The following is a 21,744-nucleotide window of genomic DNA, read 5'->3' on the forward strand; positions in this document are numbered from 1 at the left end:
AAAAAAAAAAAAAAGACAAATTCAACATTGGCATTGCATTCTCTAGGGCAGGAGTCACAGATCTTTTGAACCACCTAAACTGGGTCTCTAGTCTTTAAACATTTTTTTGAATGGCAATAATCATTATAGAAATTTGAGATTTTTTAACAGAAATTGATTTATAAAGCTATAATAATTTAACTTCACTGGTTACAAAGTGATAGCACTAGTATAGCAAGGATAACTACCCTCGGTTATAACCTCAGATATCAAGCCTAACTGGTGTTTGCTTAAAGGCAAATATTTATATAGTACATGAACAAAATTATAAACTCACTAAAACCTAAAATAAGATTTTACGCATTATATTTGAACAAAAAAATACAATAAAAGCGTCAACATCAGAAGCCTCCTACTAATACATAAACTAACTTAAAAGATAACTTTTAAACCAGTGGACACAAAATGGCAGCCATGCTGCCATGAAGCTGAGTGCATTGGGGGACTTGTAAAGGAAAGAACAAGCTGAGCATCAGATTAAGCAGGGAAAGACAAAGCATTGGTAAAGCTGAAAGCAGAATGACAAACATTCAAATCCTGAAGTGGTCTGCAGGAAGATTGGTCCATGCATGCTTGGAAATCTCTACTGTGAGGAAATGAAATTTAAAAATGATCGGGAGGAAGTCACAATTATCTTCTATGCAGAAAGAAAAATAAGAGCTTGTCAATGATTATTTGGGCAAAATTACAAAAGGTCTTTGGGTCATGTCCAAAGATGGGCCAGTGGGGAGTTTAGGAGCAAGCAGGCAAAGTCTTGTTGAGTTGTTGAGAACATGAAAGTTCTTCATGTTGAGAACAACATTCTGGTCCTACAAACTTACTGAACTTAGAATGAATTGGAGTCAGTTTTCTTTGTCTCATTTACGTGGAATGCAGTTGAGATATGATTTCACTACGTATCCCATTTTGGCCTAGAACTCACCATGTAGACAAGGGTGTCCTCACATGTATGATCACCCTGCCTCATGGTCTTGAAGGTTAGGACTGCAGGCATACAAGGCCATGCCTAGATGAGTTGGAGTCATCTGTCAATGAAGACACTTTTGTTTGAAGCAAATTCTACAAAGAGATGAAATACATTTCAATTATGAATTATCATCTATCAGAATAGTAGCATTTGGCATGGAAAGCATGGAAACTATGATTCCAAAGAAACATATCCAATTGCTGTAACTTATTGGGCTCATTTTACAAATGGACTTTTCTGTTTTTTTTTTTTTTTTCTTCACAAATCAAAGGACTTTGTCATTCCTGAAAACATAAATCATTTGTCATCTCCAGTTTACTGTGGCTTCAAAGACTGTGAGGAAGGATTTGGGTCTATGTGAGGAAAGTTTTCAATTTTCTTACATGCATTTGTACATTCAAATCTCCTGAAGAATGTCCCTTGGAAAAACTCCAAATGAGACGAGTTCAAGACCACACTTTCTTAGCATCTGCTGTCCTAGGAGACTTAGTAAACATTTAATAGAGAAAAGGGTTTCTCTGTGGTTTAATATACTGTAGTAGATCTGAATATATTTTGTAAAAAAAAAAAAATGACATGCCACAGTGCATGTGTATGTGTTAGAGGACAACGTAGAAAAGACAATTCTTTACTTTTTACCATGTGGGTCCCAGGTCTCAAACTCAAGTATGACTGAATCACCTTTAGCCACGGAGTCATCTGGCCTGCCACTGTATTCTTTATAATTTATGGTTAACATAGAATAAACTCCTTGGTACACATCTTACTGAAACCTTCAATAATGGTTGTCTGAGGTTAATGGCATTGCAGAAGACCCTGAAGGATAAGGTACAATAAAGAACACTGTCTGTCAACTGTCCTAAAATCACATGATCTGTCTACAGCTGTGGACTTGAAATTCTCAGGCAGCATTATATATGTCTCCTTCACTCCAAGGCCTATGTTACTACTTGGTCCATTGTTGTCAATATATATTAAGCACTTACTGAATAAATGAGAAAGAACAAAATACTTGACTCATGGGGTCCTTGATGCAATATTATTCTGTGAGATTGTTGTGCATTTAGAAGACCAGAGACTTCAGAATGGAAATGACTTTCCTGTTTTGCTCCTGCTGTGTGATCTTGGCTAAGTTCTTCTGCCCATGGACTTCAATCCTTTCATTCTTGTATAACAAGAATTAGGCATTTTAGATCTGCCAAGAGGGTTAGCTGAGAAAATGTGTGTTATTTGTCTAGCCAACTCAGAGTTCATCATCAGTAGGAAGACACTGATGGGGGCTACAGTGTAGGGATCCTAACCTCACTGAGGGTCCTTGGGGAGTTGAACACTTTTCTAGTTTTTAGACAGCTCTTCTACACTCAAAAAAAGGGGCCAAAGCCTCTCAAAGAGGAAATTGCTCAGCGAGGAACTCTTCTCCAGTGGGTCACATTGCAAAAACAGTGTTTTGGCAAGCCAAACAAAGACACCATTATTCCCAAGCAAAGACAATGCCAAGAAGGTACTGGGTGGTCCAGAATACAGGAGACAGATAATGTAATGGCTCCATTCATCAAAAAGGCGAGTGTGCACACCAGCTGCTTGCCAGCTGGAAAATGAAGCTCTTCTCCCTTCTGAGGGTAATTTACTTCTGCTGGGGAGACTCTGAAATATTCTTCACCTTTAAGGGACCAACCAAATTTCAACAGGATCATGTAACATTGTAAGGACCCAGCTAAGGAGAACAAATAAACCAAGGGGCTAAAGACAGAACAGGACAGTCAAATGTCCTCTTCTATAAGTTTGGTCTATCTTTTACCTTGTGGATATTGAGTAGTTTGCAGTTTGTTATCGCTTTCTTCTTGTTTGGTCACCAGGAAGCTGACTGCCAAGCTTTAGCTAATCATCAAGTCTCAGTAGTACAAGAAACTGTAGAGTACGTGTCTGTGTTGACTGTTTCTACAGTTTTCCTCTCCAAAGTTTAAAATAGCAGATGATCCCACAGTTATTCACTGCTTTTTGCTTTTCATAAAATGGAGATATTATTTAGATAATTGACTTATAGTTAAGAAGCTACAGGCTCTTCCTTCATTTAATTAGCAAAAAAAAAAAAAAAAAAATCAGTGTAGCTCTTGGGTCAGAAAGATGGGTCAGTGGATAAAGGGTGGCTGTCATTAAGCCTGATGACATGGATTTGATAACAAAGGGACTTCTGCAAGATGTACTCTGAACTCCACGATTTCACTGTGGAGTTCACAGCATCTCCTCCATATATACCTATACAAATAAGTTAATAAATATATCAAGTGTTTTAAAATGATGTAGTAGTGTATCTTTTCTGGATATTGAACAATTGTTTTCCCCCCACTTAATTAATTGAATGTTTATAAAATTACAAATAATGACACCCACTTTGCAGATAAGCTATCTCATTAAATATTCAAGATAATCCCTTAATAAGCACTATTTTATTTAGATATTTAAATGACATTACCAAGATCTAACTCTTAAATAATTTATTATGTTCCTATAGTTTGAAATTGAGGGATGAAGACTTTGAGCCAGAATCAATCTAAAAGCAGAGGTTTATTCTTGAACCATGACATTAACAGTTTCTTACATTTTTCTTAAATTTAAATTTTTTACTTTTATGATAAGTACTGTGTTTACATCATTTCCACCAACTTTTCTTTCACCAACTCCTCCTGTGTCTACCTCCATTCCCTCTCTAATTCATGACCTCTTCTTTCATATACATAAAATATATGAAGTCCATGTAACGTTGCTTGTATTTACATCTGTTTAGGGCTGAGCCGTTGGGGTTAGATAACCCATTAGGCATCACATCTGCAGAGCAAACCAATTCTCTGTTTTGCCCTAGCCATTAGTTGCTCCTGTTTCTCTACTCACTATTTGTTATTTTTAAGGCTGTGGGAAGCAGTTGATGTGAATTTGTTGATCCAAGCAGTTGATGTGAATTTGTTGATCCTGAAAGCGTGCTCTAACTCTCACAGTGAAACCCACAAGTGAAGGTCAGGAATTGGGTGTTGCAGTCCCCAGAGTAAAGTAGAAAACTTCATCGGAACACGGAGAAGCAGTGCGGTGGAAACAGCGATGGTGTTTTGGCCCAGCTTTCATGCAAAGAGGAAATTATGCATGAAGGGGGTCATGAGGCAAGATTCCATTCTTGGAAAGAGAGGAAGGTTCAACAGGACTTAAGGGGTAGGTCAGTGCAGTACAGGGCTCCATTCGAGAGCTGTTGACAGAATCTGCAGATATGGATGGTCCAGTTATAGGAACGATGTGTACATCATTTTTTTTCCAGCAGCAGACTGCCTTTTCTACTCATAATATTTTCCTGATCTAAGAAGAATTTACCACCCTTGAGAAGAAAATAATCATACTTGGGAGAAATTCAATTTTCCACCATGTTTTTCGTGGAACGATACATCTCACTATTATACTATTATAATGTATCAGTTACATACATGTAAATGCAGAAACCATGAAGTCTGTCTCTAGTCCATTTTGAGGGAGGTCTCTTTCTACTAATACTTGGACATGATTTCTTCCGGGAAGACATTTAGACATATGTAGCTACCTCAGAGGGCTTGTCACCCACTTGTGAACTTACCCAGTCTTCTATCATTTACATTGTTGCATATGATCCTTTGGAATCTCGAAACGACTCTGGTGCCAATCACAGAAATCAGGTTACTTCATTTCTCTGTAACTCTCTCCCTCTAACAAATGGTCAGTGAAACCACACCAATGAAATCAGCAGGGCTGACTCCTTAAGCTTCTGAAAAGGCACTTTGAGACTAGAAGGGTTTTCCCCTAAAACAAAAAGATCCTCAAGAGACGCAGACTGGTATTTATTGGGGAAAATAATTTCAACAGATGAAAATGAGAACTGAGCTCCTGCAATTAAGACAAGAGGCTTTAGCTGAAGAGTGGTAGATTGGACAAACTATCAAGGAAGAGAAGCAGGACCATTCTACGGGAACAAACGCTGGTGTGGAGGAAGCAACGTGGAGCATATTGTATGGTAATGAACCCCACATAATATGTCAATATATTGCATAGTGATGATCAGGCAGAGAGAGAGAGAGAGAGAGAGAGAGAGAGAGAGAGAGAGAGAGAGAATAATAATTCTGGAAGAAGTTAGTGTCCTGAGAAATTAGAAAAGAATACTCTTACTAGATGTCATTAGTGACCAGATAGACTGTTGATAACCATTCTGTGTCTAGGCACATCTGTTTATCTGCTTAATAACCTGCTATCACTTTTTAAGAAAAAGCCAAACCCACAAGCCTACCTTGATACCTTCCTGTTAGGCCAATTTGTATGAAAATGTTTAGTTTCTAAAAATATCTTACCTGCCTATCTACTACAGAAAAGTCTTATGTCAGAGGGCAAGCCAGAGTAGCAATAGAGGTACCTAATGCCAATAGGAAAAATAAACAATAATTTACATGGAAAGATAGTAGGTTGAATATAATGGTTAATGTTGGCAAGGCAATGTTGTCCTGACCCCTTGGAGGCTTATTTTTATCTGTACTAGGTGCTTTGTGAATGGAAAGACCACTCCTTCCCCTTTAACGTGTATAAGGACTGTCCTGAGCCTGATGAAGTATAGATCTAAGTCTGTTGTTCTAAAATAAGACCTGCTTTTCTCATGTGCCCCTTGTTCTGGTTGAGAGAATAGCAAGAAGCCAAAATACAGCAGAGCCAGCCTTGCCTCTGTGAAGCTTATCTTGTATCTGTGTCTTCTCACTTAAGTTGAGAGGCAGTGGAGAAGACATCCTTTTTGATGACTATGGGATACATTGGGTCTGTATCCACAAACAGAAACTCAAGATATAGAGGTGCTAGCCACAGGCCATCCAAACAAATCATGTATACTCTATCTACACTTTTATATTGCTATTCAATAGTTGCAATCATTGGCTAATTCTGGCTAAAGAGGTGTCCTGCAATTGTGCCACTTCATGGGTAGCTACTGTCATTGGCATTTACATGGCTGACACTCTTTCTTAATGCTCTGGTAAGACTGAGGTTCAAAGCTTATATTCCCCACCAGTACTTTCAAGCTATTGCACAAAGTTTTGCTATGTCTCATTCTTATATCTTTCAATAAAGAGAGGTATGCTTTATGGTGATGCTGTAGGGATAGCCTTACAGGAAGAGCTGACCTAGGAAAACCCCCTAGGCAGTGATTCTCAACCTGTGTGTTGTGACCCCTCTGGGCTTCACAAATTAGACATCTTGCTTTTCAGATATTTATATTATGACTCATAACAGAAGCAAATTAGACAGTTATAAAGCAGCAATGAAGTAATTTTATGGCTGTGGTCACAATATGAGGATCTATATTAAAGGTTTGCATTAGTAGGAAGGTTGATAACCATAGCCCTAGAATCTTTTCGCCCCTGTCTGTCCTTCAGTCCTTCCCATAGAGTATGTCTCAGGAACCACGGGACTACAATTAAAGCATCGTGAAAGCAGGGTAGGTAGATAGCTCAGCTGGAAAAATCTTGCTATCTAAGAATGGGGACCTGAGTCTTTTCTTTGATGCTGTTACTGCAGAAAATCCAGCTGTCTTAGTGCTTCCTTAGAATTCAGGAGCTGAGAAGGCAAAGACAAACAGATATGCTGGGGTGGTTGGCCAGGAAGGAGTCCAACCTAGTCAGACACTCTGTCTCAAAACAAAAACCCAAAGTAGATTGTTGTCCTGAGGAATGATATGTAAGATTGACCTCTGACCTGTTTATACACACTACACACACACACACACACACACACACACACACATACACACACACACACACACCCCACAGGAGGGAGAGAGAGAGAGAAAAAAAAAGACAGAAAGAGACACACAGAGAGAGACAGAGAGACAGAGACAGAGAGAGCTTTCTGCAAGAGATGCTTTCTGGAAGAGATGATGCCTGTACTAATCTGAGAATTGACTCAGGGATGTGGGCAACAGAAGGAGCATCCCAGGCAAAAGATACTTAGATTCTATCTATAATGCAGTATAGCCACACAGTAGAGTTTAGGACAGACTGTAGAGGCGGAGGTGAGATATCTTAGGAAGAATGACAGTGGAAACCATCAACTTTCTTACAAGAAAAACAAAACCCGTGTGGAATGCTCACATCTTCCAGGTGGATCCTAGACCATCAGGGCTGCACACCGTTCTCCTCCAGGGGATTGTCTGAGGCCTAAAACTATAGGCATTTCTATTCATTTGTCCTCACAAGTTTTCTTTTGACGACCCTATGAGACGGTCACTGGGAGATCCTTGACCACCTCCATTGTGTCTGGCCACATCCCTTTCACAAAATATTGAGTTGCAAACTGTCTTAGGAAAACATATTTCAGCAACTAGAGATTTTTAAGACTCCAGAATGCCTTAATAGTTTCTGGACTCTATGAGGACAATAGACACTGAATAAATGTGGAGGATGAGATTTATATACACAGATAAATATTTTCCATATCAGCCAACCCAGGCTTTTGTTTAGGGGGAAGGCTTTTGCTATGGCTGCTTGGATGTGCTCTCAGAATCATCTGAAATAGTCTCCACTTGAGAAGTAAGCCCTACAAAAGAAAGAATGTGACTCAAACAATAAGAAATTCAATACAAGAAAACCATGTCATTTATTTTATTGGCATTTGTTTGGCTAAAAAAAGTCTGTCTCTGGCTAGTCACATTAACCCTTTCCAAACATCTGTGGCATCTCCATGTAGCCCTCGTAATAAGCTCTGCACATAGATTTGAAAAGAGCAGTTTCCCTAAGACATCTGTTTTCATTCATGCACATACTGCATTATTTTATCATGATGTATTTTTTGTGGTATTACTTTAGAAATCTATTACCCATGGATCACTAGAAGATCTCTTGTCCTGTCATCTTTGGGATAATGAACACCCTCTCCACATGTGTAAATCTGTCAGGCTGAGTCTTCCCTTAGAGAGACATTTACTCATTTACACATTAAAGGAATCACTTTAGGTTTTCCAACCAGGATTGTTTTACTGGAGAAATGCAGAACAGCTCATTAGTTTCACCCAAAAAATCAGCTCATTGAAAAGCCTATCTGGAGAAAACAACTCTTGGTTTTTAAATTTTTTAATATAAATAAGTGTGGAGATATGTTCAATGGGGGGGGGATAACTGATTAAAATAAAAAGATTCATATCAAATTCACTTTGGAAAGAAAGAAGCCAAGATTAATCATGTAAGACACCGTTTTGGGCTATGCTTCTTCAGGTCTCTATAATCAATACATTTCACGGGTCTTCCTGCTCTGTGTGCAAGTGTTCATCAGCAGGGGGTGAAAATAAGTGTGTTTGTCTTGGGTTCTGCTGGAAACTGCTAGAAGCCTTACCAGTGCAGTCTCATGAATGCACAAACTGAGAACATGATTATGCAACTTTTATAACATAAACAACAACAAAACTATTTCTTTTTGTATTTAGTATTTTCTTTTTTCTACATTTGAAACCTTCTTGCCTTTCTTACATATACAATATAAACTCATGGATGTCCTGTAACCAAATAAATGTTTATGTAATATCTGTAAAAACATACTTTTACAAGGAAAAATAATCGTGTATGATTAGATTCAGAGAGAAATGTGCTTCTGAATCTTTATTACATTGTGCCTAAAAGGAGGGGCCTCATTGCTGTTAATCCTTCTTATGGACATGAAAGGTTAACAGGATGGGTATGGACCAATTCCAAGTCATCTATCATAGACTAATAATTCTCAGGATGGCCTCTAAGGCTAAGATGTGATGTGGGGGACTGTAAGGCTGTGTGTTTGCTAGTTTATGATCCAATAATTGGGGTTCAATCCACTTTAATTCTATGTCACTAGAATTTATTTTTATTTTTATATTAGTTTATATTTTTATAATTTTATAAATTTTTAAATATTTGTTTCTATAGTTGTTTCATTTGCAGTATATCTTTAGTCATGATATTTTGATAAGTTCGTTCTGTTTCTGTTCTCTATTGGTTCCTTCACATCCTGATTATGTTCCCATCTTGACCCCTTCCACAGTTCATGCCATTTTTGGTTACCCCCTGATTTTAACTAGGACCATCTGTGTGGACATGAGTCTGGAGCTATAAATCCTGACGGGCTCAGATTTTGCTTCCTAACTGTGTCTTCTCAGGAACCAATCAGTTGACAGTAGTTGAAGAGGGAGCTTTAGGGCCTAAGGAGCCCCTCTTCCCATGTGGGTTTCGACAGGTTTTGTAGGTCTAGTGCTATGAGATCATGTCTGAAGTGGCTGGGTCATGTCCTGAGGAGAACATTCTGTCTCTTCAGTTTCTGGCCCCTACATTCTTTCCATTCCTTTTGCAATATTTCCTGAACCTTAGAGGGCATGACATAAATGGCCTGTCTCAGGATAAGTACTTATCCATCATTTATTTGAAATACCTTGAGTACCCCGAGTCTCTGCACTCACTATTGTTCACTTCAAAGAGACTTCGTTTGATTAAGAATAAAAAGAGCATTTGTCTATGGATATAAACAATAGTTAACCTGAAATATGATGCTCTGTCTATTTAGCTAATCAATAATAGGAAGGTCACCCTTAGGGTCAACAACTTCCCCACCATGGATGTTTGATCTAGTTTACAGCATCAAGCATGCATTCACAACTGTGGGTCGAGCTTCACCTTAATAGAATGCAATAAGATGAGGGGTTAGAGCTATGTTTAAAACCAATAACTAGTTGTATTTGAATGGCAGAAGTTAATTTATCTAAGATATTTAATTTTGGGGGGGTGATGACGAGTTGAGATGTAGGACACTTATCCAACTGCACTGAGCCGAGGCTACTCTCGGTATTCCTGCCTTTTCTAAGCAGAAGCACAGAAAGAGCTACTGGAGAAGGGAATGTCTTGTATGACCTAAAAAGCTTTGAGGTCAATGAATGGAATTTAAGTGGAAGTCAGGATTAGTCCCTTTAAAAGAGAGATTTTTGTGAATTCTGTGTCCTAAAATCATGGAGTATTTTGAAGGCAGTGAGCAACCTTGTGATTACTAGATTATGCAGAAGGAAGCTTTGACAGCTTGCCATGAGGACATTTGTATAAAACTTAGAAGATCAAATGGATCTTCATTTTAGATAGCCTTTCTGATTCATTCTGGAACTTTCTGAAGCCTTGATTTGGCATCTACCTTCTATTTCACAAACAGAGATCTCAGGGGCTTCCTGGATCCTTCCTGGAGAAATACTTTGGGATTTACACAGGAGGAAATTACACACTCTGCAATTTTCTGAGATTCTCAAAGTCTCAGGAGTTGTGAATGGTGTGAATCCTTAAGGATATCCCCAGTTCTGGGCACACAGACATGATTAATTGATGGCAGATCTGTGCTCTGCAACTCTCCTCAAAACCTCCAGGAATCCCATGTGACCTACAGTCTGTTCTCTGTCTGTGTTGGGTTGACCAAGGTCTGTCCTGACTTTAGTTTGCATTTCACATTTTTTTTTTTTTTTGCCCTAGAATGAGAATGAAAAAAGCAGGCTTAGCATGTGTGGCCTATGAGCTCACTGGAGCCAGTTTGCCTCAGGCCCGTCTCGTATCTGGTATGTACACCATGTCTCTCTCTCTCTCTCTCTCTCTCTCTCTCTCTCTCTCTCTCTCTCTCTCTCTCTGTCTCTCTCCCACTCTTGCTCTCTCTCTCTCTCTCCCACTCTTGCTCTCTCTCCCACTCTTGCTCTCGCTCTCTCTCTCTCACTTTTCTCCCCTCTCTCCTTATTTGACATTTGTTTACCTCCATAGCCATTCCAGAACTCTCTTAATTTTGGTTTCAGCACCACTAAGATTATTTTCCAATAGGTTGTCTCCCACACAAAGAAGAACCTCCTCTGGGGCCACTTGCTTTACTTTAATTTCAAAAAAACTAGCAAAATAAATTTTAGGTTGTCATCTCTCAGGCTGCCATTTGGAAGAACTGGGTAAAATTGTGTCCTGCTTATTCAGAAGAACAAGCGGGACATTATCACAGTCATGTGCAGAGCACAGTTAGGGATGAGGGTCTGGATGGGAGCAGCAGGTGGGCCTCTGCTCCAGTTGTGGCACTGGCTAGCCAGAGGTGAAAGCTGCAGTAACTTAGCTGAACTTCCTCAAAACATGAGATTTCAGATGCCTCCTAAAGTATACTGTGGCTCCTAATCAATCAAATTGGGTGGTGATGTACAGAAAAGTCATCCCCTTGCCCAACAACACAACCATTTACTTCTGGTAGTATCTTCTGTTACAGGGAGAGGGAACTATAATGGCTGGCTGGTCAGCAGGGCCCTCTCAAATCTGATTGACATTTGCTGTATTTTCAGGGCTTCTGTTCTGTTGGTCCAGTCATCCATATGGCATAGTTAGTATTTGTAGATCCTTCTTGGTTCCTACATTGGCTCATGAGCTTTTTAGGTGCTTCGTGACTACAACACAACAGCAAGCACCACTGTAATGTGATAAGGCAGACCCAGTGAACAAAAGCATGTTCCATGAACAGCAGTCCACCTTGACCTCATGCATTTGACAGCTTCGTTTTATTTCATTTTACAGTGGAGCCAGAAAATGAATTCCTTTGAACAGTTTCCACATCCATGTCTATTGTTCACCTTCCATCGCTGTTTCAGAGGAAAAGTACAACTCTGCCATGCCCATGATTCCTGGATGATGTTTCCAATACGCTAGCCTAGCTCCTACTGCTCTGTAACAATGGAAATGAAGTCAGTCTAGAGGGAAGGGGATAACTGTGCTCCTATATGAGATAATATCTGAAAGTGTTTTTTAAAAAAAAGTAAAGGCAGAGTTTATTTTGTAGCCCAGCTCCACCCATGCCTCATGATTCTACCTTGGGAAAGTGACTTCCTTCTGCAAAGAGAACATCTTTGGCTGCACAAAGGGAGTGCAAGTTTTTGTTCTGAGGGTCGTGACTTTCCATGGAAGGGCACAGTGGCTGAAGAGATCATATTATAATGCAATAGAATTAGTAACACCAAGTATGTTGCCTGCTTGTAATTCAGAAACGTGGGAAAACATGACAGAGCTGTAGAACTGCAGCAACCCTGTCCCCTAGAGGACTTCTTACTGGGCTCAAGGTAGCTTGAAACAAAGCATGGTTTCTAGCTCAGGCTACACTGGGTGCAGTGAGTCATTAATTTCATGAGTTCAACCTCCTCTTGTGTGTTTACACAGGAAAAGAGTTGAACTGGAGGCTGGGGCTGTTTCCCACTCTGGTCTGTGTGTACGCACTAGAGTGGCTCAGAGTAAGTTTCTGTGTGGTGTACCAGATCCTGGGATAAGATGGTGTTTTTTTTTTTTTCTTTTTTTTTCATGATCAGTGACTGGCTATTAAGCAGCTAGGCCTACAACATGAGTAGAAAACAAGATAACAATCTCTCTTTCTCTCTCTCTCTCTCTCTCTCTCTCTCTCTCTCTCTCTCTCTCACATACACACACACACACACACACACACACACACACACACACATACACAGAGTGGGGCAAACACAGTTGTAGATAGGTAATTCTGGAGATTATCACTACAAGCTATACCATAGCTGTCTTAGGGTTTTACTACTGTGAAGAGATACCATGACCAAGGCAACTCTTATAAGGAGCTTGGTTTTGGGATCAGAGGTATCAGTCCGTCATCATATGCCTGGAAGCATGGCAGCATCTAGGCAGGCATGGCACTAGAGGAGCTGAGAGTTCTACTTCTTGTTCTGAAGGAAACCAGAAGATTGGCTTTCAGGCAGCTAGGATATGGGTCTTAAAGCCAATACCCACAATGACACACCTATTCCAACACGGCCAAACCTACTTTAAATGGTGCCACTCCCTAGGATAAGCACATTCAAACCACCATAATAACCTAGCATAGCTAGTTCTAAAACTATAGGGAGCCCTGGAAGAGCCTTTTTTCTAGAAAGTACATTCTCTGGAGTAATGTACCAGGAATCCCAGTGTCTCTCTGTATTAGACAAGGGACCTGTAAGCAAGAGGAGAACCAGAACCCGAGTCCTCTCAAGGCAGCTGCTGTCATCTTTAAGTTCCCTTTGCTCCCCAGGACTAAGTCTTATGCATGTAACGTTCCCTGAAGATACAGGAAGAATCTCATATATTTATAATTCTATTTTTTTTACCTCAAGAAAGGAAAAAACCCATATAAACAGTATAAAATAGAAGCATATGAGTTCTATTTTTAAAAGGCTGGACATCCAGATCTCCCTGAAAATCCTTCCATCCAATAGCACCAAGGAAATGAGTGGTACCGTATCATCTGTGTGCTGTGTGTGTGTTCAGGAAAAAGGTTTCATGCCTTTGAATTCTCTTCCTGATCTCCTAAAACCAAAAGACAAAAAATAGCAATGGAGTGTGAAGGGCTGGCTTCGCTATCCCTCTACCTGTCCCTGTTCTCCTTCCCTCCACGTCTCCTCCCGGGTGGGATGGGGGTCCTGGAAGATGGAAAGCATATACTTGTCTTGTAAGGGTTTCACTACCTTAATGGTGACAGAGTCTCATCAGGGGAAAGAAAGACATAAAGATGATGTATTATTAAAGCAGGTCACACACAGTATTTCCATTCACCTGCCTGAAGGGACATTTTCTTTATTTCAAGTACAGGGGACACTGGAATGTAGAGAAGGCATTTATAATGCTGTGACAGCCTTGGGAAAGTGTCCCTGAAATGAGTCAGTCTTTCAGAGCTGTGTTCATCTGAAGATATTAAAGGACACACAAAAGTAAGCGTGTGGTGTGCCCTCTGAATCTCCAGCCCAGCAAGTACATCTTTGAGATGGCCTTTGAATATTAACAGCCTAGATAGAGACATAATTACCATCTGCGACTTTTCAGGGGAAGAATACAAGTTTCTTTTCCTTCCTTCCTTCCTTCCTTCCTTTCTTTCTTTCTTTTTTTTTTTTTAAGAAACTGTGTCACTCTCCCTTTGTGGGAGACATGACCTATACATATATTAATCTCTTAAAGGGTACCATGGATCTATCAGAGGGTTTGGTCCAAACTTGATGAACCCAATATAAATGTCCAGAAGACCCAATAATAAGCCTGTCTGGAAAACATCCCAAAATGTGAGCCAGCCTTTATTCTAACTGGTCTACATTTGTCCTGCAACGTGCAAAGAAAAATGTTCATATCAACTTTATTGTTTCTAATTGTTTTCCTTTATATCTTTATTCAGTGACCCGACCATGGCTCGTTGCAGTTGTAAATACCGGAACTGAGCCATGCAAGAGCCCTGTAGAAGACATATGTGTAACTTTGGAGCCGGGCTAAATTAGGGAAAAGTTTCCTGTTTGGACATCTAATGAATTTTGTCAGCTATATTACAGTTCAATTTATCCCCTTTAATGGTCTGTTGTAGAAGTAATAGGGAGATTGCAACCACATTGCCTATTTCAGTGTAGATGTAGATGTCACAGGGAAAAAGACTATTTGGATGCTGTTTGTATTGGATCCTGCTTGTATTGGATCCTGCTTGTATTGGATGCTGTTTGTGTTGGATGCTGTTTGTATTGGATGCTGTTTGTATTACCATCTCTCCTGCTTCTGGAAAGACAGGAATAAAGCAGATTCACTCCAGACTGAGCATCAGTAACAGATCAGTGAAAGAATTCAACACAACTGTAGCCTGGTACTGGTTAGCTTATTGTATTTTTTTCATAGAAGCATGGGCAATTTGCATTAACAGAATTCTGCTGCAGCAGAGTAAATGATGTAAGAAAATTGCACCGATGGGTTCTCTTCACAACTCGTAGGCAGCTCCACCAATGCATTTCCGCTTTGCAGAAACGGTTTGCTGCCTTCATAGCCCCAGCTAGGGCCCTTGTGAGCCTTACAGCATTCTTTCTTTAAATGATTTGTTTTTATTATTTTTAAGTGCGTGTGATGTGTTTGTGTCTATGTGTGTCTGTGGATGTCAGAGGCATCAGATCACTTGTAGCTAGAGTCACAGATGCCTGTGCGCTATCAGATGTCTGCTTGAAAATTGAACTCAGACCCTATGCAAGAGCAGTACATTGAACCATCATCTCTCCAGCCCAGAGTCCTAAATTTCTTAAGAGGTCTTACAACTTTAGCGTGCATTTCCTGAACCTCCCTGCATTTGTTCTCCTGAGGAACCTTTCAGTCTGGTTGACATAGCTACGTAGCAGCAGTTAATGCTACTGACACTGTACCTACTTGGTTCAGTAGGTTCAGTACTCTAATGTATCCTGTCAGCTCCCTGATACCAGGGCTGGACTTCTGAGTGTGGCTTGAACCCATACCCCAAATCCTCATGTCTTCTCTGTTCTGTGGCCTGAAGGTTATTTAGTTGGCTTAAGTCAGTGGTTCTCAATCTATGGGTTGCCACCCTTTTGGGGTTGAGTGACTCTTTTACAGTGGTTGCCTATCAGATATCCTGCATATCATTATATGTACGTTATAATTCACAGTAGTAGCAAAATTTCAGTTATGAAGTATCAATGAAAATTATTTATGGTGTGTGTGGGGGGGAAATCACCAAAATATGCTAAACTGTATTAAAGGGTCACAACATTAGGAAGGTTGAGAACCACCGCTTTAGATGCACATGTTTTACTTGTCATAATGCACATATGCCCATCTGAAAGGCCTACTTCTGGCTTAATATTCCACATTCCACGTGTGAGGACAACTCCTTCCCCACACATTTGAGTGCTGAGCTCCTTGGGAGTCAGGAGCTGTGTCCCACATTATTCTTCCAGCCTAGAGAAGGGCAAGGAAGGCAAGGTATAAGTCTTCTCTTCTGTTTGCGGAATTCTTTAGAAGACTATATTTATCCTGGCCACGGCCACTTCCTCTATGGCTTTGTAGCTGGATTTGGCTTCCTGTCCTCTCTGTACCTCATTCCAGTGGAGGGTGGAGTTCCAGAAGTCACCACCTTCTGCTTCCCTGACACTTCCCTGCTGGCTGGAGTCCCACCATGACATGGCCTCTCCCAGCACATTGTTAATAATTCAATCACGTATTGCTCATGGGAACACAGTGGGGCTTTTACCTAAAGATTACTGCAAGCATGGTAATTTATGTGTTGCAGAAATCAAAGGAAGTGAAGAGATGAGAGAGGGTAAGAGAGAAGAGGATGGGAATGGTTGGAAGGAGAAAAACGTTCACAGAAAAGCATGGACTAGAACGCTAAAAAGGCAAAGCATGCTCAGAGCAGGACCAGCTCTCCAGTCATCCCTGGTGTCTACACCTCACTGCTCCCTCATTCCCTGAGAGGAAACTGCTATATTTATGTTTTGCTACTAAAACTGTGACACACAACTCATAACTTCTCAGAGTCACACAGCTAGAAGATGCTAATTTTATCTGAATACCTCAAAATATAATAGTTGAGGTACACATACATGTATAAACCAATAATGTTAAATATCAATCATCATCCAAATTCAAAGACAGTCATATTCTGTACGGCCAAGTCCACATATGACGCAAGAGGTAGAGTCCACTCTGCAGAAGCCTCCCCCCACAACCCTGGGTTTCTATTTATGGATCTGGTTACAGGCCTTAGTAAACTGCTAACCAAGGATGCTTTCCCAAGCTTCCAGCTCTGTTTTTAGATAACTCTTCACATTCTGTTTGCTCTGGTACCTTCTGTCTAAGACCTTTCTACCTCCAGGAGAGGTATAGTCTGCTTGGTCCATACTGGGGAACTGTTTGTTCACCTTCCCTCTTTATGAAAGCACTCAGGGACTACATTTTTAAATGACAGCTAAAATTCCCCCAACCCCAAACATACATCTTTTTCACGTGGTTAAAATCATTTGCTATCTCAAAGAGAGAAAAAAAGTCCTGAAATCAACATACCAGAAACCATGATGCTTGTTTTTAACTATGAACCCTGCCTGGGTTCCAGTATTTTACACATGATGGTCACTTTCTATGAGGTAATAGTTAAACTCTATTGTGTCTACCATATACTGTTATTCCTGCCTCTTAATGCAACTGGGCATAGTGATGATAGGCCAATAATTACTTAGTGAATGAATGAGTCTTACAACTCAGAATCTTGTGTCACTGATATCGAGTTAGTCCAACCTGACTAGCCATACTACTAGGTCTTCTTGGACAATAATCCATTATATCAGTTCAGAAAATGTTTATTAAGTAAAACAGAATGTAGCTTGCTTTCCTCCTTAATGTTCCAAAAAATTGTTAGTTCTCCAGGTCATTAGAGGAGACAGAAAAGACAAAGCATGTGTACATAGACTGGGCTATAAGCACAGAATGTTGGACAGTGATATGTGGGTAAATATTTGACATTCGTCTCTCTGAAAAAAATGTACCTCATCTTGCTGACAGAAAAATATATGTAGTGAAAATTTACAAATAATAAAACACACAATCATCTTTGCTGCAAATTACAAAGGAGATTGTTTCTCACAGTATGCTTTTCTTGACTTTGCCAGACCCTTGAACCCAGAGACAAAATGTGGTTTCAACTGACAGACAAGGATAGCTACAGCGTGGATGCTGCTTGAGTTCTTTGCTCATTTTAACAAGTAAGATGAAAGCCAAACAGTAAAGAAGTGAGTCGGAATTACACTCATTTGTTTACAGCACGTAAAACTTCTTTGCTGACTGGGTAATTGTTCTCAAATGTTGTGAGAATATTTATTTATATTGCTCATGTTGATAATTCACAGAACTTCAGCTGTCAAAATGATAAACACATTTAAATTTAATCTGTATTGATACCTTCCTATAGTATTTTTCATGAACCTGCAAAGTCAAGAAAGTCAAATTCTGTATAGCATTTACCAATTCTCATGGTATAAGTGTACACCCATGGCTGATTTCTGTCTCCTACCATGCTGTTCCCAGATGCAGACACTGAGTGCTTCACTGTCAGCAATATATCACTACATAGTTCACCAGACATGAAATTACAGTAGGCATAAGCAAGATTACATGCATAGATATTGAAAAGACAGCACAAGAGTTGGAAAGGAGTCCGCTTTGAATACTTGTAATTGTTTTAAATATAAAGTTCATGTAATTGAGTAGTCAACAATGGCTGTGCTTAAAATTCCTGGACATTTAAACATGCTTCCTATAAGCTAAGACAAATAAATCACTCCCAAAAAACTGAGAAATAAATTTGGAGTTGAAGGTGAAAAATAATCGATAGTTTAGTAAACTTAAAATCACTCATTTCAAATCTAACCCTGTTTTTTTTTTTTTTTTTTAACTCCTGTATTTTACCTGTTTAATGCGAAACAAGAATTCTCTCACAGACACTGAGGGCATGCAGCCACATACTCAAGCTTGCTGAAGACATATGGCTACTCATAACTGAACATATGAAGAAATATACATATTTTGCAAAATAAAAATTTCAGACTTTGGAAATTGTCTTAAACAAGTATTCATTGTAAATACTGAACGATTCTGTCAAATAAACATTTTATACATACTTTCCTTTTTCAAATTAATAATATCAAATCGTGGGGGTCTTAGACTCTCCCAATATATTAGATCCTTTAAAAGAAACTCTGATAAGATCAAAGAATGGAGAGGATATAGGTTTGAAGAAGGACATTTAAACAAAACATTCCATTAAAAATTTTTAAAGTGTCCAAGCAAGTGAGCACACACATGTATGTGTGTGTATGTGTGTGTGCATGTGTGTGTGTGTGTGTAAAAGTAAATTTTAATCAAATTGGTTTTAAAATCCTATGCATATTCAGCCTTAGGAATTAAATAAACCAAAAAATAAGATGCATATAATTTAAAAGCTGATAGTAATATCAGAAAGTTCATTGAACATAATTCAATATGAATATTATATTTTAATAGTTCTGAATAACAATATTTGAACATCAATTTGAATAGTTGTCACAAACTGCTCTCGATAAAGTCATGACTGTATTAAAAGACAGACATAATAAATAATTAATGTTTAAGATCGTGCCATGTCCTAAGCAAAACATTCCTCTCTGTGTTTGTCTTCATAACATGCATCTGTTTCAGATGTATTAAAAGGGTAAAATAGAAAACTGTAGAAAATGCACTACTCCCTAATAAAGTCAATAAATTAGTTAAAAGTGACAAATTCCTAACAAACCCATAAATTACTAAGTCTCTAAAGAAGAAATTGACAACTTGAGTTGCTTTGTATTTATTAAAGAAATGTACTTATAGTTTAATTCTTTTCTAAGAGGTTTTTCTTAGTGACACATAATTTCCTTGGTAGATTATATCATAATTCCATGGGATATTTACATTAATTGTATAAAAATATGAAAAAATTGAGATTCAAATAATAGTCTCAAACTCATTCTAAGACACTGATGTAATTCTCACCAAAATTAGATGAAGACATAAAGAAACATACACCAGATGATCATCTCTCCTAAACATGGGTACAAGGGTTCTGAAAATATGTTACCTGATCAAACAGTGTCCTGGTTTAAAGGATAAATGGTTCCTATAGGCTCACAGGCTTTGAATACTCTGTCTAACGATGGTGGTGCTGTTTGAGGAGGCTTAAGAGGTGTGGCTTTGCTGGAAGAAGTATGATGAAGTACAAGGTGTTGAGTTGGTGGTCTTTGAGAGCCTAAGGCCTAGTCCTACTCCTAGTTTGATTTCTCTCCTTTGTGCGTGTGTTAAAGGTGTGAGCTCTCAACTTTCTGCTCCAGGTAACTCCCTTCCCCACCATGATGGGAAAGTCTCTGAACCTGTAAGACCAAATAAACCCTTCCTTCTGTAGGTAGCCTTGGTTATAGTGTTTTGTCACAGCAGCAGAGAGGTAACTGATACAGACACTACTTCTAAATATACCAGGAATGTATATTTGCTTTAATATTTGAAAATAAATGTTATTGACCTTATTAAAAACTTTTCAAAAAGAGATCTACATAAACTGTAGCTCAGGAAGAAATATTTGACAAAAATCTAACTTCTCTAATTTTTTTTATTGATTAAAACTCTCATCAACAAGGTATAGAAGATATTTTATTCAACCCGAGAAAGGGCAACATTTAAAGATTTGCAACTAGTTGTCTGAACGTGATGAAGTCATCACACTCAGAAACTCACAGCATCTATGGTTATGAGCACACAACAGGAGCTTTCAGTTTTCCATCGTGGTGTGGGAAAGGGCTCATAAGGCCTCACTACTCCCTAAGGTTACTGGAGGAGGGAGAATTGTTTTTCTTCAGTGACATTAGCTGTTCATGGACCAGTAAATAAGCCTCCTCACACTCATGCAAACAACCCCCAACAAAATAGCTCAGTCATAGTCACTCACACATTCACTCACACATGAAACTAGATAGTGAACTTGGGAAAATGGCTTAGCAAGAAGAAAGTTAGCATGAGTGGGAAGGGGATGAGAGAGGGAAACAGAAAATGAAGATGACTAAAATACTAAAATACATTTTATAAATGTATGAATTGGCAAATACACACACACACACACACACACACACACACGTATCTACTCCTGCAGCTAACACCACAATTATGGAGTAATATTGATTTGCTACAAAGAAGAGATTGGCTTTCATAAATTTTATTCAGCTTTTTGTTTGTTTTTGGTTTTTCGAGACAGGGTTTCTCTGTATAGCTTTGGCTGTCCTGGAACTCACTCTGTAGACCAGGCTGGCCTCGAACTCAGAAATCCGCCTGCCTCTGCCTCCCACGTGCTGGGATTAAAGGTGTGCGCCACCACCGCCCCCCCTTTATTCAGCTTTTATAATTGGGTATTTTAGCCAGTGAAATAAAACAAACAAACAAACAAACAAACATACCAACTATGATCCAAATTGTGAAGCAGAAAGTGAAATGATTTTAGTGTATACTGTGGACTTCATTATCTATGCAGAAAATCCAATGGAATTTTGCATCAGAACCTGCTACAACTAATAAGATTTACTAAGCTTTAGGATGTAAGGATTTATAAGCATTTAACTATCTGAGCTATGATAATGACTGCTTATAATGTTAAAATCAGTCCCATTCAGTATAATATCAAAGGATACTTGGGGAAATCCATGAAAAGATATGCAAATGAGCTATGTCATAGAAATCCCTGGCAGCTCACAGGAGCTGAGGGAGCTAAGTAAGTCGACAGATCCACAGTGGACACAGAGCAGGCAAACTTTCCATGCATTTGGTTCTCAGGTCCAGTGAAATTCTATGCAAAATGGTATAGAAGTTGTTCTGCAAAAATTAGTGAGTGGATTTGAAAGTTTATCCAGATGAAGAAAACATTCAGAATATTAAGACACAAAGAGTTGAATCACTAAGTTTGTATGTTGCTGCTTCGATTGTTGCTTTTATATGTGTTTATTCTGTAGAGTTAGTACTCTATTTAGGTAGCTTTACAAATACTTAAATTATATTTTCTCTTTGTTTTTGTGCACGTTTGTGTGTATATACTCGGACAATGGTGTGTGTTGCTGTCAGTGAACAGCTGTGGGAGTTTGTTTTCTTTCCTTTCAACTTGTGGGTTCCAGGTTGAGCTCAGGATGTCAGTCTTGGTAGCAAGTGACTTTGTCTGTTGAGCTATCTCACAAGTGTTATTAAGGACATTTTAATAGGGGATTATGTGTGAAACTCAAGAGAGAAAGATTCTCAAAACCATCAAAATACACTGACAAACATGGGTATGGGCTTCGCAAAAAGATTCATGCTGGTGCGAAGTAAGTTAGCATAGTGAAGTTCAGAAAT

This window comes from Arvicanthis niloticus, chromosome 11, assembly GCF_011762505.2.
Source record: "Arvicanthis niloticus isolate mArvNil1 chromosome 11, mArvNil1.pat.X, whole genome shotgun sequence".
Classification (NCBI taxonomy): domain Eukaryota; kingdom Metazoa; phylum Chordata; class Mammalia; order Rodentia; family Muridae; genus Arvicanthis; species Arvicanthis niloticus.